The sequence below is a fragment of the Mustela erminea genome, chromosome 2 (assembly GCF_009829155.1).
Source record: "Mustela erminea isolate mMusErm1 chromosome 2, mMusErm1.Pri, whole genome shotgun sequence".
In the NCBI taxonomy this organism is placed as follows: domain Eukaryota; kingdom Metazoa; phylum Chordata; class Mammalia; order Carnivora; family Mustelidae; genus Mustela; species Mustela erminea.
The window spans coordinates 62,642,634-62,661,531 of record NC_045615.1 but is presented as its reverse complement, the minus strand read 5'-3'; the positions used below and the strand labels follow the sequence as shown (position 1 = coordinate 62,661,531).

The following is an 18,898-nucleotide window of genomic DNA, read 5'->3' as shown; positions in this document are numbered from 1 at the left end:
TGGGCAGAGAGCCTGAATAGACATTTTTCCAAAGAAGAGGTACAAAAGGCCAACAGGTATGTTAAAAAGTGTTCAGTATGACTAACCATCAGGAAAATGCAAATCATAACCACAATGAAGTACCACCTGTCATCTGTTAGAATGGTAATCATCAAAAAGATGAGAGAGAACAAATGCCGTTGAGGATGTGAGGATAAAAGAATCTTAGCACACTGTTGGTGAGACTACAAGTTGGTACTACCACTACAGAAAACAGTATGGCAGTTCCTCAAAAAATAAGAAACAGAACTACCAAATCATCCAGCAATTCCTTTTCTGGGTATATACTTGAAGCAAGCAAAAATACCATGGTTTTCTTTGGAAAAATGTCTATTCATTTCTTCTGTCCATTTTTTCATTGGATTATTTGGTTTTTTTTTTTGATGTTGAGTTTGATTAATTCTTTATAGATTTTGGATACTATCTATCCAATATGTCATTTACAAATATCTTCTTCCATTTCCAAGGCTGCCTTTGTTTGGTTGACTCTATCCTTCACTGTGCAGAAATTTATCTTGACAAAGTTCCAATCACTCATTTTTGCTTTTGTTCCCCTTGCTTCTGGAGACATACCTAGTAAGAAGTTCTACAGCCAACGTCAAAGAGTTACCACCTCTGTTCTTCGCTAGGATTTTGATGGTTTTCTGTCTCACATTTAGGTCTTTTATCCATTTTGAATTTATTTTTGTGTAAGGTATAACAAAGTGGCTCAGTTTCATTCTTTTGAAACTAATGTCACACTATATGTTAATTGGAATTTAAATACAAACTTGAAACTACAAAAATAAAAATTAAAAACAAAACCAAAAACATGATGTTGAAGGGATATTTGCACCCCCATGTTCTTTGTAGCATTATTTATAATAGCCAAGACATGGAAACAACTAAGTGTCCATCAACAGATGGATATCAGAATGGATAAAGAAAATGTGGTATATATCAAATATCAAGTGATCGGTATAGGTTATTTTGCAAAACAGAACAAAAAATGATAAAGAGGAGATGCTTCTCATTACAAGTAAATTGGATCTGTCAACAATCTGACCAATGGAAGCTTCACGGTTCAAATATTTTGGAATTTCTCATATTTTGGGACAGATGTAGTGCTGAAATGAGAATACAGGCACACCTTGTTTACTGCACTTCACTTTAGTATGCTTTGCAATTAATGCATTTTTTACAAATTGTGGTAACCCTGTGTAGAGCAAGTCTATCAGCACCATTCTTCCAATGGCATTTACTCACTTTGTGTCACATCTTGGTAATTTCCACAATACTTCAACTCTTCCATTATATTTGTTATGGTGATCTGTGAACAGTAGTCTTTGATGTTACTGTTATCATCATGCACCACACCCACACAAGATGGTAAACTTGAACAACAAATGTATGTGTTTTAAAGGTTCCTCTAACCAGTCATTCCTAGTTTCTCTCCCTCTCCTCTAAGTGTTCAGATGAAAGAAAGAGTCATATATCTCTCACTTTAAATCAAAAGCTAAAAATGATTAAGCTTAGTGAGGAAGGTATGTGGAAAGCTGAAACAGGCCTCTTGCACCAAACAGCCAATTGTGAAGTCAAAGAAAAGGTTCTTAAAGAATATTAAAAGTGCTACTGCAGTGACATGTGAATAAGAAAGCGAAACAGCCTTATTGCTGATATGGAAGAAGTTACTGAGTGGTCTGGATAGAAGATCAAACCAGCTACAACATTCCCTTAAGCCAAAACCAAATCCAGAGCAAGGCCCTGACTCTCTTCAATATTTTGAAGGCTGAGAGAGGTGAGAAAGCTGCAGAAGAGAAGCTGGAAGCTAGCAGAGGTTGGTTCAGGAGCTTTAAGGAAAGAAGCCATCTCCGTAACATTGAAGTGTAAGGTGAAGCAACAAGGGCTGATGTAGAAGTTGCAGCAAGTTATCCAGAAGATCTAGCTAAGGTCATTAATGACTACCCCAAACAACAGATTTTCAATGTAGATGAAACAGTCTTCTGTTGGGAGAAGATACCATCTAGGACTTTCATAGCTAGAGAGGAGAAGTCAGTGCCTGATTTCAAAGCTTCAAAGGACAGCCTGACTCTGCTGGTAAGGGCTAATGCAGCTGGTGATTTTAGGTTGAATCCAGTGCTCATTTACTACCCCCGTAATCCCTGGGTTCTTAAGAATTATGCTAAATATCCATCTGCTGTATAAATGAAACAACAAAGCTCAGATGATAGCACATCTGTTTACAATTATGGTTCACTGACTATTTTAAATCCACTATTGAGACCTACTGCTCAGAACAAAAAGATTCCTTTCAAAATACGGCTGCTCATTGACAATGTACCTGACCCAAGAGCTCTGACGGAGATGTACAATGAGATTCATGTTGTTTTTATGCCTACTAACACAACATGCATTCTGTAGCCCATAGATCAAGAAGTCATTTTGACTTTCAAATCTTATTCAAGATATAAATTTCATAAGCTACCATACACAGTGATTCCTCTAATAGATCTGGGTGAAGTAAACTGATAATCTTCTGGTAAGGATTCACCACTGTAGATGGCATTAAGAACATTCATGAGTCATGGGAAGAGGTCAAAATATCATCATGAACAGGAATTTGGAAGAAGTGATTTCAACCTTCATGGATGACTTTGGGAGGTTCAAGACTTCAGCGTGGTAATAATTGCTCATATAGAAAGAACAAAAGAACCAGAATTAGAAGTGGATTTTGAAGATGTGACTGATTTGTTGCAATGTCATGACAAAACAGACATGTACCTTCTTATGGATGAGCAAAGAAAGTGGTTTCTTGAGATGGAATCTATTCCTTGTGAAGATGCTGTGAAGAATTTTTTTGAAGATTTATTTGAGAGAGTGAGTGAGCACACATGAGCAGGGGGAGGGGCAAAGGGAGAGGGAGAGAGGCTCTCCAGCAGGCTCCCTACTGAGCATGGAGCCAGATGCTGGGCTTAATTTCAGTGAGATCATGACCTGACCTAGAATTAAGAGACGCTTAACTAACTGAGCCACCCACGTTGTTCCAGTGCTGTGAAGATTCTTGATATGACAGCAAAGGATTTAGAGTATGACACAAACTTAGTTGATAAAGCAGTGGCGGGGTTTTGAAGGACTGACCCCAATTTTGAAACAAGCTCTACTATGGATAAAATGCCATGAAAGAGCATTGCATGCTACTGAGAAATTGTTCATGAAAGGAAGAATCAAGCTTGGCAAACCTTATTGCTGTCCTCTTTTAAAAAATTGCCACAGCCACCCCAACCTTCAGCAACCACCAGCCTGATCAGTCAGCAGCCATCAACACTGAGGTAAAGACCCTCATCAGCAAAAGGATGATAATTTGATGGAAGGTCAGATAATGGTTAGCATTTTTTAGCAATAAAGTATTTTTAAATTAAGGTGTATGTATATACATATATATATATGTATACACATATAGTTTTATATATATGTATATATATATACACATATATATACACATACAGTTTTTTAGCTATAATGCTATTGCATACTTAACAGACCACAGTATGGTGTAAACATAACTCTTATATACACTGGGAAACAAAAAAATTCATTTGACTCACTTTATTGCGATATTCACTTTATTGTGGTTGTCTGGAAGTAAACCCACTCTATCTCCAATGTATGCCTATAGTTCATTTTATTCTCAACCTCAATTTCTCTTAAGGCCATAGTAATATTCAAAGTTAAGCTTATCTGTTTTACTTCCACCATGCTTGTTCACACCTCATTCCATCACTGGCATACTATTATCTGCAGGGTGAATATGATTATCTATAGAAATTCAATGGCTTAAAGTTGGAGTAAGAGTAGGATTCATAGTCAGACAGATGTGAATTTAGATTCTCATTCTTCTACTTACTCTGTGATCTTGATGGAGGCTTCTAAAGGGGTTACTCTACATATTAAATGAGGTATGTGAAAGACAAACAAGATGACTCTATTCTCCCAAACAGGCATGCATTTTCTGTACCTAGGCCTTTGGGCTTCTATCCACTCCTTCTTACAAGACTTCCTTACCTAAGGTTCAATAAAAATTCTCTTTCTCCACACAACTTTTCCTGCTCCCTCTCAGCCAGAAGGACTGCTGTCTTCTGAACTCTCTTTTCCTGCAGACCTGCAGTAGGGCATATCACTTTAGTGGCACCTTGGTCTTAGTGGTCCTCTATCTCTCATTGCTATTTCTCAGTCCCACCAAGCTCTTCTTCCTCTGCATACTCCTTAAAGGCTGATGTCTTCAGGATTCTAGTGTAGACCCTCCCCAATATTCATTCATCTATTCATTCTTATTTAACAGATAGCTATATTCAAAGTATCATTCTGAGTTCAAGGGATGTATGAGTGAACAAGATAGTCTGGGTTCCCCCATTAGTGAAGTGTATTTATTTATTTATTTATTTATTTATTTAAAGTTTTTAAAAAGATTTTTTTTTCATTTTTTATTTATTTTTTATAAACATATATTTTTATCCCCAGGGTACAGGTCTGTGAATCGCAAGGTTTACACACTTCACAGCACTCATCATAGCACATACCCTCCCCAATGTCCATAACCCCACCCCCCTTCTCCCAACCCCCCTCCCCCCAGCAACCCTCAGTTTGTCTTGTGAGATGAAGAGTCACTTATGGTTTGTCTCCCTCCCAACCCCATCTTGTTTCATTAAAAAGATTTTATTTATTTATTTGACAGACAGAAATAGAGAAAGGGGGAGGCAGGCTCCTTGCTGAGCAGAGAGCCTGATGTGGGGCTTAATCCAGGACCCTGGGATCACGACCTGAGCCAAAGGCAGAGGCTTTAACCTACTGAGCCACCCAGGTCCCTGACTGAAGCTTATTTAGACGAACACTTAAGCCAATAAGACAACTGCAGGTTTGTAAGTGCTAGGAAGGAAATAAATCTGAGTGACAGGATAGAGAACTGAAATGGGATTAATTAGAGAAGTGAGCAAAAAGACTCTCTGAGTTGGTAACATCTATTTGAGCTGACTAAAAAAGCCAATGGTAGGATGTGCTGGGAGATACTATTCCATCTGAAGGGACAGACAATACAAAGGCACCAAAGCATAATTGAGTTTGGCAATCTGAAGAACAGAGAAACTGGTTTGGTTGGTTCTCAGCAAGATAGGGAGAGTGATTTCAAAATGAGATTAGAGGTATGCAAAAGCCAAGTAGGGGTAAGGGACTTAAATTACTATTTAGATCTAATGGGAAGCCATCAGAACATTATATATAGAATAGTTGCATGCTCTGACTTGAACTTTTAAAAGATCATTCTGGTAGTCCGTACAGAATGAATTGAAGGCATTAAACATAAATGTTGGGAGACTGCAGTAATCCAAGAGAAGTGGATGGATGGATTTAGGATACATTTTGGAGACAGAACAGAAACAAAACAACCTGGAATTACACTGAATTTGAGGGACTAAATAAATGAAAGGAAGAAACCAATCTAATGCATATTTTGGGGTGAGCTACAAGGTTGAAGATGGTACCATTTACTGAGATAGAGGTGAATGGGAGTAATGAGACTGATGGGAAAATTCTAAATTCTGTCTTGAACAACCTGTTTGCAATGCATGGTATCACTCAAGTGGGTATATTAGACAGACATTTGGGTATAAACATCCAGGGCTAAGTAAGAAGTCTAAATGAAGGTAACTTCAAACCGTGTCAGACTTTCAGTGCTATTTAAAGCAACAGGACTGGATGCAATCGTCCTGAGTGAGGCTACAGTTAGAGAAGATGGCCTAAGATTGGGGCTAAGAAAATTCTAGAATTTACAGATTGCCAAGAAAAAGAAAAGACAGCAAGGTGATCTAAGAAATGGCCAGAAAGAGTGAGATCACCATTTTTTAGATGCCCCATTTACATCCCATGAGCTCTAGGGGCAGATCAATCCCAGATCTCCACTTCAAGTCCTCACAGAGTCCCAGTCTGAATTTGCAGTAGTTTCTTAGTCATCTCTGTATCTCAAAGTGAGTTCATTGTCTTTCACTCCAAACTTGGACCCTCTTGTATGTTGTTCCCTATCCTAGTGGGTAGTAATACTGTCTACCCATTTACTTACAAAACCCTGGATATTTAGTTCTTTCTTTCCTCATACAAGCATCCCATTAAATATCATGTATGATTGATTCTACTCTCTGATTGTTTCTGGAACTCATAAATTATCCACATTCTCACTTTTACTACTATGACTCTTGCTGTCATCATCATTCCTGGCTCACTACAACAGTCCATTAAAAGGACTTCTTGGTTCTTGTCTTGTTCATCTTCTACTTATTCTCTATACTAAAGCCCAGTGCTCAATACTATCACCTCCTTTTCTTCCTACCCTCAGCAGATCCTCTTAGCTTTCTATACCCACTAATAGGACCCTAAAGCTGTCAGGATATGCCTCTCTGAGATTTTCTCTCATGCCCATTTGCCCCAGCCTCTTACTGACATATATATATAATTTATAGTTCTTTTAACATGCCATGTTTTCAATTGTCCCTATGCTTTTATACATGTAGAACTTTCCCTCTCTCTCTCCTCTTTACCCTTACCCTCTGGGCAAATTAACTCTCACATATTCTATCTAGGTCTTAGTGTTGTCAGTACTTCCTCTGGGAAACCTTGAATGACCTTCCAACAGCGTGTCAGATGCTCTCCAGAGTATTCCAAGAACACCTTGTATTTTTCCTCATCATAGCACTTAACACATCATAGTATTTCTACCTATTTCCTATCTGGATCCTCCGTCAGACTTAAACTTCTTGCAGAGTAAGAGTTGGGTCTATCAGTTTCATAGTCATGATTGAAATACTTAACTCAGTAGATATTCAATATATGATGAAGGAATGAATGAAAGCGTATACATATTCTCTTTCCTGCTGGTTCCTAGCAATCTTAAGATTTACATTTAGCAATCATACATTTGAACATAGAAATTTATTTTAGTGACTAAGCATATTAAAAGCTGGAACACACAACACTTCTATAAATAGAAAAAAAAATACTGTCGGGTATAGATAAGGTATTACCTAGAAAAAAATGAAACCTAGTCATTGAATTAGCAGTTGAGAAAAACAAGTTTAAAGTCTCTTCCCATACATGTTTATTTCCAATCCAGGTCCCAACAAATACAAAAACAAACCCTCAAAAAACTGCTTAACTACAATAAAAAATGATTCATTTATTTTTTTAGCACACTGGATAAAAATGCAAGAACTTCAGAGGGGTTTGGAGCCTAAGTTCCCTTGATAACTCCTCTAGCTATCACTAATGTTGGTTGTCCTTTGGCTCAGTTATTTCTAAAATCCCTCTAGGCAAATACTATGCTTTATCTACCTTCCCTCCCCATCTTGAAACCTAACACAGGTATGCAGCAGGCACTCAAAAATTGCCTGCTGACTGAATGAAAACAGAATAGATATGATTATTCTTGATAAGCTCCACTGTAGATAAACAAACCTGAAATGTCAATAAAATGTCTATATCCAAATACTGTGTGCCAACCACATGGAGAAGGTCTTAGCATTTCAGTATTCCCACCTGATTAGAAATAAACACTAAGTTTTCTGTTTCTATTTTAATTACTTATATCATGGATAGCTACAAGTTTAAGATTTCTGAATTTTCCTAAACACATCTTTTATTCACTGTAGAAGAGTAAAGTCACATATTTAATTTAAATAAGAAACACACAAAAAATATGAGAGAAATCTGCTATCAGATTTCGGTTCTGTTCTCACTGTGACAAACCAAGCTGGCATGTGTACTATTTTAGTTAAAAGAAAGCTGTTAGAGGCACATCATGTTAGCCATGGACCTGAATCAATGGGCACAAAGTATTCAGACCCCTAACCTTGGAAGGCAATTCAACTGACTTTGTGATAGAAGGAACCACAGTCACTGGATTGTGTCTAGGATTATCCAGAGCATCTTGGTTATGGTAAGAACAGAGAGTTCAAATTTTAAGTTTCTTTTCAGATAAGGTCGAAGACTTGTTTGGATCCAGAAACCTGTTATTACACTCCACTCATCCTAGAAAAATTCAAGCTTCAAACACTGCTAATCAGATGCAAACTTAACTTGGAATTTTTTTGGTACAAACTTAATCACAGTGGTTGAATAACTCATAGCTGGAATGAATACTAAAGGTGAATATATAAACAATATTCATGCAGACATTCATCCCAGTGTATTCAATCTTGCTGAAAAGAGACCCCACCCAAACATATACCCCATGCATCAGGCATCTATTTATGCTACTGCTGCGCAAGTTGTAACTTATTAAATACCAAACTTAATTAAACTGGCATGCATTTTAATTGTTTTCCAGCAGATGTTGAAATTTAATAGCTTTGTTCCTTTATTCCTGTTTCACTCTAAAACACTTATCAGTACTTGAATTTGAGATTATATTTGCTGACATTTCAGTTTTTTGGTGGAAGGAGACAGGTTTTAGTTGGTACCAAGTTTCCTGGTGTTTCCTCTTTGTTATGGAAGGTCACCATGTCAAAAAGAAACTCCACAAGAAACAAAAAAACAAAACCAAACAAAAAACAGGAAGACATCAAAGAATAGGATTAATACTAAATTAATCCCAAACTTTGAGATTAATTGGAAACACTGTCTACTCACCACTGTGTCCAACATACTCCTATTTTACTCTTTTTCATCTTATAAGCTAGTAAATGAAATTGAGCATGTTCAGCAACTTTTATATGATTGGAAAAGATTCAAGAAATATAAAAGGGTTAAGTAGTAAAATAAATATGCCCTAATTAGGTCTTTAAACTTGTTGCTCATAAAAAGAAATCAGGTCTTTCTGCATCCTTTAGACTTCACTTAATGGTTAGAAAAATAATTAGATGACAAAAATAAATGAAAACACCAGAGTCTTCTAATTTGGGAAACTGATTCTTCAGAGGCCTTATCAGTAGTACAGAGGAATATACTGAGCAGTCCTGCTCAGTCCTGGACAGTAGTTCACAAACTGAACAATCAACTGGCTCAATTTTTGTAGAAATATGTTCTAACAGTCCACAAAAACAAACAGCAGATGAAAGTATTCTGATACATTAGAAGAATATGCTTTATTTATTCTACTAGTGCCTAACTGCAAAATGAAGGTATTTTCAGCAAAATACCTTTAGCAGAAAAAGTTGTGTTAAGAGGAAAATAGCTGGGCTCTTTTCCCTTCTGCGACCATAGAAGCACACAGTTGCCATCATGACCAATCATTTTAGCTCCTTCTTACGTTCCCTTAATACGGCCGGTGAAACTAAAACAGGCCAAGAGAAACTAAACGTGCTCTCCACTTGTCTTTAAAACTCCCTCGTCCTTCCTCCTTCTGCATACCAGAGGAACTACGCAACACAGGATCTTGTTTAAAATCTGTGGATTATTCTGGATGTACTTCAAATCATCCAGTTTTCTGCACTCCAGTTTTAGCTCTTTACTCCCCTTTTATGTAGTAAAAGAGTTCTCATGCTTAAAGTTTTTGTGTTTGTGCTAAATCAATCTCTTGTGGAATTAGGCTTTTTACCTAAACTAGAAACTCATAAGGTAATGAATTTTTGCCATAATTTTCTTAAGCATTTGCAGCATTCATTTCTAAGCTCTGAGATCCTGTTGAGAATCATATGAAAGCAACTAGTACCCTTTTCCTAGCAAAATTTATGTAAAATTTCCAGGGAGCTTATAGATTCCTATGAATTCATGCTTAGAATGTTTATGAGTTAAAGAGTTTAGATCTTCAGTTTCATTTGAAGAGTTCAACTTAAATTAGAAACGTTTAAAAAAAAAAAAAAGTTTACTCCAAAACCTGTTTCATAAGATTTGGCTTATTTCTGTCCTTGTGAGACTGGTTGATAATTTATTCTTTCTTCTTGAAAGCCTGCTTTCTATTTTGAATTTCCTTGAAAGCAGCATCCAATATTAAATCCATTTGAGGAGATAATTTTCATCATGTTCATGAACAAAATTAGGCTGGAGGACTTGTAGAGAAGTGGGAACATAAGAACAGACATCCCAGCCCTCTTCCAGTGAATCACTGAAATAATCAAAAAAGAAAAATTGGAAAATATCCCACATCAGCACTAAAATACCAGGAGACAGTGCCAGCAGAAAGAAAGTTTGAGGAATTTATGGATAAACTGCATATGAATCCATATTAAAGGACAATGCTGAGTCTAATATCATAGTCCCTCTTCCTGAGCTAGTTGTAGAAAATAAAGAAAACCCTATCTGATTGCCCAATACCCCTTATTGTAAGGGGAGAGGGTAGGGGGAGGAAAGGGAGGAGGGGAAGGAACGGGAGGGGAGGAAAGGGAAGAAAGGAAGAAGGAGAGAGGAAAGAAGGCGGGAAATCAGACAAAACCAATTTATGAACCTGGACCAGAGCCCACAACAAGGGAAAGAGAAATACAAAGACAGACTGGGGAGTGGGGGGACCTGATCTCTTAAGCAATAGTTTCAAACAAACAGAAAAAAGTACTAATGTTCTAAATGTCCCCGTAAAAGAATGTTTTGAATAGTCTAAGGTACTCTCACATTTTTGTGGTAGTAGGTGAATCAGCCCCCCTTCAAGGATGTATGAGTAAGTAGGGAGAGCAAATCCAGAATGATGCCTATGAAAAAAATAAAACAAAAACCAAAACCAGAACTTCAACTAGAAGAAAAAAAATTAGTAGAAGAGCATGCTTTCAGAAATGATTTGCTTAGTGTTCTAGAAATAAACTGTAGATCTCCTGTGCCTTGTCCTGCCAAAGGAAGTTTTCACAGGTACTATTTATTTATTTATTTATTTATTTTTTCCACAGGTACTTTTTAAAACAGCAGATAGATGACTAAATTGGAGAAGAGACTGCAATTAAGAAGTTAAGGAAAATAGAACCAGTTACCATAATTCTACAGCAAAATATAAAACATAATTAAAAGAAAAAAAAATTGAGTTCATGCTACAAAAAAGTCCATCAAATAGAGAAAAAGCTGAACAGGTTTTTGTTTTTCTTTTTCTAAATAACTTTTTATTCAAAGAAAAAATGAAAACTTTATTTTTTTAATGAAAACTTCAGAAGAAAGGATTTCTGAGAAACAGGTAATGAATATAGTGCATCTTGAAATGCATGAGCAGAGGCTGAATTATAACCATAGCCTTAAAATCTTTTACAACACAAAATAGAATAAAAATAAATGAGATACAAGCATTCTAACCCAATAATTTAGGAAAATAAAACAAAATAAACTTAACCAAAGGAAAGTAATTAATAATAAGAGAATTAATTAATAACAAAAACATATATAGTAGGTTCCATGAATAAATCCAAGAGCAGATTTTAAAAAAATATATTTTATTTATTTATTTGTCAGAGAAAGAGAGTGAGCACAAGCAGGGGGAGCAGCAGGCAGAGCAGGGAGAGGGAAAAGCAGACTCCCTGCTGAGCAGGAAGCCCAGATGCAGAGCTCCATCCCATGACCCTGGGATCATGACCTGAGCCAAAGGCAAACACTTAACCAACTGAGCTCCCAGGCATCCCCGACTGTATTTCTTTGAAAACAATACAGTGGACAGAAAAATCACTAAGGCAATAAGAAAACACACACACACACACACACACACACAAATATTAGTGTAGAACAGAGGTGCTATAAATACAGATATAGAGAATATTGAAAAATAAAATGCTATACACTTTCGATGAACAAATTAGAAAACCTAGATAGACAGAATGGTGGCATAGGGAAATACACACTGCTAAAATAAGCTCAAAAGAGGTATAACGCCTAAATAAATTAATATCTTTGGACCATAATCTTTAAACTTTTCAAATTATTATCTGACAATTAGTTCCAGAGCTCAAGTGTTCTCAAAGATCCTCTTTCAATTTTCCAAGAAATATGTAACTCTTATGCTAAAGAAGAGATTATACTAAATATTTTTCTATAAGTAAATTATTCTGAATAACTGAGAATACTTTTTTCTATTAAATATATACCTGATATTACATGGTTTCTGTATTTTTAGGCAATAGTAGCCCATTATTCATTTGAATATTTATTAAGTGCCTGGTATGTATGAAGGATTCAAGATTCTTGTCCTGAGGAAGACAGGTTCTTGAAACATCATAAGGAAATAGTGTTATTAGTTTTCTACTAAATTTTAATAAACATGCTTTGGAGACATAGAAAAGAAAGGGGCTAAATTTGCTTCGGGGGGTGGGGAGGACTTCACAGAGGTGTGTATCTCTTACTACAATGAAAACTGACTCAAATCACGTCTAAGACATTTCCTCAACGTCCTCAATCATGCCTCTGTCTCTTTTTGGTATTTCCTAGTGCTCGGCAGCATCACTACTGTAATTAGGAGTTCAGCAGATATGTTTCCCAGAGCCAGGCACTCCTTTCTGTGTGATGAAGTGTGCCAATAAATATATACAAAGACCTTTCTTTGACACAAGTGCATTCAATTCCCAACCATTTACAGTATTGTTTAGGATTTTAAGCAGTTAGAAACAAGATTATTTTCCAGTAAATCCATAGTTGAAAATCGTCTCCTACCACATCCTTTTCCAACTATCTTTTTTTCTAGAAGATGTCTGCATTTACTAAATTTTCATTTTGCCTGCTATAGTTAACAGCCACTCCATCTATTCACAATAAAATCTTTATGGGCTAAATGGGTGATGGGTATTAAGGAGATCACTTGATGTGATGAAAACCGGGTGCTGTATGTAAGTGATGAATCGCTAAATTCTATTCCTGAAACCACTATTACCTTATATGTTAACTAACTACAATGTAAATAAAAAATTGATACAAAAAATATTTACGGTGCTAATACAGTAACCACTCTTTTGTTGTCAGTAATCCTATTACAAAACTATAGAACCTAAAGGATGGTACTTTCCCTTCAATAAAAATTACAAGAACTGAAGGAAAAGAAAAAGAAAAGAAAAGAGAGAGAGAGAAAACACCCAAGCTTCATTATAAAAAGTAAGTAGAAATATGGTTCAAAAGAAGGGCTTAATGTGGCCATGATTTACTGATTAAAGTTATGATGTTACTAAACTGTAATTCAGAAGAGGACACAAAAGTCCACTGCCTTTAAGGAATACAGAATTTCAGAGAAGAAAAAAATCACCAAGATATTTGAGAACAATGGGTAATTAGAAAAGTGCTTCCTTTAAATATTTCTTTAATAGCAATGTATCAGTTTATGAAAAAGATTAAAAAGAAAAACTATGAATAACAGATTTTTAAGATAGAGGTTGTATGGAGCAGTGGGTAGAAAGCATTCAGAGGATCTGAGAGGCAGGCCCAGTGCCACCAGTAATTCACCATTCCACTGGAAGCAGTCACCTTACCTCTCAGAAGACTCAGGCTTCTTAAAGGCAAGGATCAGGAAAAACAATTAATTGACTTTCATATTATTTTTAGCATCATCTATTCATTAAGATTAATACAGGTTATTTATCCAGTTTTTGCAATCCTCTGTAGTAATAAAGTTTGAAGAGGTGAGTGTGTGTGTGTGTACTCATTCATTTATTTGTCTGGGAACTAGTGCATTGGACACATATCTTTGTTCACAATATGTCAAGGATTGAAGCTGGGGGACAGGTGTTATCTCAGGAAACATGCAGTAATTCTCATGGTCACACAAATCTGAAGGGGAAGAGCTGATAATGTACAGATTTTGGATGAAGGTGTCCTCTTAACAGTACCTTATTTAACTATATTGGCAGGGATTCAACTCTACCCCTGACTTGGAGGTGACCTTCCATTGCTTTATACTAGGCTTCATGTAATCCATGATTAGTAGTCCTGAAACCCCCTCAGTAAAATTAATTTTTTTAAAAAAAAGCTCATATATAAGCTTTTATATCCATTTATTAAAGTGCCTAGTTTAAATGTTATCAACTGATAATTTTATTTACAGAAAGCTATTAAACACTGAAATGGGAACAGAAATTAGGACAGCACCAATGCACATATCATCTATCACTTTTAAATCCTTTTTCTTTTTTTTTTGCCTTACATCTGTTGTACTGATTATGAATGCATGAAAATATACTTACTTTCCATAAAATTGTTAATAAATCCCTTGCATTAAACAAGAGAGCAAATAATGTAAGTCTGAATCACTTCAATAGGAAAAGATTTCTTCTCCATTATGTATTTGGGGAAAGTGGGGCCTGTTTGGAAGAAGTGATTTTGTTATCAAGGGCAATTCATCCAACTTTTAAAAATATATCACATGTAATGTTTCCAAAGTATATTTGTGATTTGCAAGTACTTAAATGATTCAGTTGAATAACTGAATTTAAAGGAAATTCTTATCAATCTTCCAGGGGTAGAAGGATTCAGCAACAGGTCTTTCAATCACAGTATTATCAAGTATCTCAAGACATAATTATCTCAGGAACATAAAACACAACAAAAGCACCCCAGTGAAGTCAACCTTCTTTCTCATTTTGATTACGAGTAAGACCTAGTTATTTTAAAAAATGTGTTGTGTGTGTATGTATTCATATCAGACAAACAAGAAGCAGTGTTTTCAGAAAGGGAGGAAAATGAAAACCAGTTAAAAAGTAGAAGGGAGTAAACGAGAATTAAATAAAAAGGTAATTAGATAGTGGTTAACTGAAAAAATAGGGAATTAGCAGATTTTTTTAATACATAAATTTACCTCTTCCTAGGTTGACAAAACAAAACTCTTGAAGGAGTTCTTCCAAATAGAAATAATGGATGAACTGAGGTTTAGGGAAACAATCATGAAGTATAAAGCTTATATATATCAGTTCTAATATCCTCTAAAAACAAATCACAGTTTTGGGTTTTTTTTAAGATTTTATTTATTTATTTGACAGAGATCACAAGTACACAGAGAGGCAGGCGGGAAGGGGGGCGCGGCAGGGTGGGGAAGAAGCAGGCTCCCTGCTGAGCAGAGAACCTGATGCGGGGCTTGATCCCAGGACCCTGAGATCATGACCTGAGCCGAAGGCAGAGGCTTAATAACCCACTGAGCTACCCAGGTGCCCCCAAATCACAGTTCTTCATATCAATGCCAGTTGTGCTTGTTGTATCATTCTAACCCTCATATTCTAATCTTACTTAGACCAAACATTCTCAGGTTTCTATGATTTATTATCAGGTATATTTACCTGCTATTCCTGATAAATTGGTTATATGGAAAATACGATGACAAATGCATTCTATGCACAACCCATGGAACATCTCTAAGTAAAGGCAAAAGGAACCACATATTCAGAACTGAGAAAGTTGCTTGGACATGTTCAAACCTACTTTCTAGTACATCCTTAGGTTCATGATTCATCACTGTGTCCAACTCACTGAATAAATTCCTTAAAATGACTCCAGTAAGGCCTTGCCAATCCCGTATCTGCCCTTTGTTTAGGGAAGGAGGACATGGTGGGGGTGAGGGGTGAGCAGAGTACAGCTCATCCTTCTCCAGCTGCCTCCAGTCTGTGGGAGCCATCGATTATGCTGCTAGTTATAAATATAAACCTAACTTTTAATGTTTTAAAAGGATGGTGTTATATCAAGAAAGTAAATCCTTTTCTCCTGTAAAGTAAGATATCTGATGCCTCCATTTTCCAGAGGAGAAAGTTAAGAATAGAGAAGAAGGAGGACATAACAAGTAAGAGTTCTTCTAAATTTTAGATAAGATTTTAATTAAAAACATATGACTTGTTCTCTTAACGATTATCCACTTAAAAAAAGAAATTATATCAACATTTTAATCAGTAATAACAAAGAAGTCATCTTTACAAAATCTATAGAGGAAATGAGAGGAGTGTGTGTTTATAAACAATACATGGAATGGAAATAAATTTCATAAATTTACACAGGCTTAAAAGAGAAACTAAAAATAACAAAATGGAATTTAATAAATTAAATGTTAAAATCTTTAACACTGGGGTGCCTGGGTGGCTCAGCTGGTTAAGCGTCTGCCTTTGGCTTGGGTCATGATCCCAGGGTCCTGGGATTGAGCCCTGCCTCTGGTTCCCTGCTTAGCGGGGAGCCTGCTTCTCCCTCTCCCTCTGCTTCTCCCCCTGCTTGTGCTCTATCACTCTCTCTATCAAATAAATACATAAAATCTTTAAAATCTTCAACAATGATTTATACAATCACATTAGCAAATTAAAGATAGAAGAGATCTGGTTTATCAGCTGCTGGTGTAGGAAAAAAAAAAAAGTATGCTGCCACTTGAGTGTGAGGAAATGGCATGTACTCGCAGGCAAGGAAGCTAGTGTGCCCCAGGGCTACAGTGACCTGTGACCAGACAACTAGATCTGAAAGTAGGCATTTTATGATAAATCCCAGTTGTTTGACCCATGTAATGAAGTGAAGTATCTTCTACATCATTAATAAAAACTACAATTTTTTAAAAAATATTTTGATATTAAGTCATCCTCCCTCCTGTAGGATGATAATCCTATCACTCAATCAGAAAGTATTAAATACTTAACTATATGCCAGACATTCATTCAGATATACTTTACTACTCTGCTACTCCAGGAAGACTTGCTAGTGCAATGAGCATCAAAGTAATCTCAATTTTTAAAATGTCTAAAAAAGTGACCCATCTTTGAAATGAGAAGGGAACAACTAAAGTACAAATTAAACAAAGAAAACGACTACATTATACCTTAAGAAAGTATGAAATTGCACAAGAGAAATAAAAACGTTTTTTTTTTAAAGATTTTTAATTTATTATTTGACAGAGAGATAAGGTGAGAGGGAAGACGAGGAAGGGAAGTGGGAGAGGGAGAAGCACGTTTCCCTTTGAGCAAAGAATCAGATGCTGGCCTCAATCCCAGCATTCTGGGATCACAACCTGCAGAGACGTTTACTGAGCCACCATGGTACCCAGAAATAAAACCTCTTTGAGAACACCTGGTTTTATACTTTCAGTATATATGACAAAAAGTTATCCATTTGTTTTGTTCTAAGTGAAATACATTTAATATATTCAGGTGTTCAATGCTGCATTTTAATCAAGAAGTTTACTCACTCTCTTCTAGGACTTCTTATAATCTAGAAAAGCTGTGAATTCTAGTAATCACTTTACTATTTGGTTAGAGAACCTGGAGCTCAGAAATATTTCCAAAAATGCTCTCTAGAGATCCAGCATATTGATAGAGCCCTGCAAGGTTGCACACATTTCCAGCCCTCTTAATACCATAAAGCACCTGGACAACAATGCCAAACATATGGCTTCCCAAAGAGCCCATGTTCTGAAGTACACTGATCACTTTTCTCCTCCTCCCTGAGACTAAAAAACAGAACAAAACAAAAACTGCTAGAGAACACAATTATCAACTAAACTTTCTGGTATTTTCAAACAATTTTCCAAATTCATGTTTTGCTAAACAAGGTCTTGAGTATTATTCATTAAAATTATCATCCAGTAGACATTAAATATCATCTGCAGCACCTTTCAAATCTCTCTCCCTGCCATGAAGCATTTATGTTTATCAATACTACTGGAATTAGAACACTGAATACATCCCTAAAGTCTCCCAAAAGAGCCAACAAAAACCACAAATCCCAGGGGCAATAAATTTAATTTGGGTAGAATACTGCAGGAACAAAACATTTTGGTAGCAAATGTTACATATACAAGTGTTAGTTACAACTGAGTATGTGTGGGGTTCAAGCTCTGAAATAATGTTAACTTGGTATATGATATTGCTATGCCTAGACTGCTGAAGTTCCAACTACTCACCTGCCACAGTTCCTTACCTCCCCCCATTTCCATCCCCAAATGGGACAAGTGTTTTAACTATTTTAATAAGGACTGGAGAGGACAAAGAAAAAAAAAAGATATGAAAAAATCACAAAGTGAATGGTTTTGAGAGTGGCATTGAATGCCTACTATGTAGCCAGATGCTGTGCAAAATATTAGGAATAAGAAGATGAGACATGGCCTTTGCCTAAGGGATTTGAGTTTGTAGAGAAACAGGCACATGTGACTACAGTAAGTGTGGGGTTTGAGGAACGCAAGTGTCATAAATATGAGGCCCTGCTGATGAGAAACCTGAGTTGGGTCTTTATGGAAAAGGCAGAGGCAAGAAATAGCCAGTACAAAGGCTTCAATGTGTGAAATACGTTAGGTTCACGACCTATAAAGAGTTAGAAATAATTACCTCATGGAATCTGAGGGACAATATGGTGACCTGGAAGTTGAAGAGTAATTAAGAGCCAGATAGGGATATCAAGCATACAGTTTGATCTGTTTTCTGTAGGCCAATGGTTTTCCAAACTGAGGACTTTAGGTATCAAGGGTTCATAGAATTGTTCAGGGCCACACTGGTTAAAGAGGGGTGAGTAGGTGACCTTAAGAGTTGCCACATTGCATCTATTTCTGCACTGACCAGATGAACTCCATTGTAATTATAAAAATTTTGTGGGGTGGGGAGGGGGAAGCTTCTATTGCTTTAGGAAAGTTTAACAATGGGTATTCATCAAAGCATATTAAGAAGGAGAATACATGGTTAGATTTGCATTTAAGAGTAAGCACACTGGGACACTTTCAATTGACCAACAGGAACAAAAAGAATACCAGAGGGAACAGTTAAAAAATAATTCATGGAAAAAATGAGAAAATTCTGAAGAGAGGCAATATGGATAAGCTGGATTTGAGGATAGGAGTGGAAAAGAGAAGCAGAAGTTCGTGCCCAGTAAGTTCAATAGTAGCAATAAAGTAGGAAGCAAGCTGGCTAGGAGGATTTAAGAAAGCACATGTGTGTACACACATGTAAGTATGGAGGAGGATTCAAGATCTTGAGAAGATGGCCAAGGTTTTTTGTTTATTTGTTTGTTT

At 36.3% G+C, this 18,898-nt stretch overlaps 1 protein-coding gene and 1 pseudogene across 4 annotated transcripts in view; one reads left to right on the top strand and one right to left on the bottom strand.

Moving 5' to 3' along the window:
* The window catches only part of TET2 (tet methylcytosine dioxygenase 2), a 138,490-nt gene that overhangs the window by 72,715 nt on the left and 46,877 nt on the right, over positions 1-18,898 (bottom strand). The gene's annotated exons all lie outside the window — the stretch shown is intronic.
* LOC116582195 lies at positions 115-3,351 on the top strand (annotated as a pseudogene).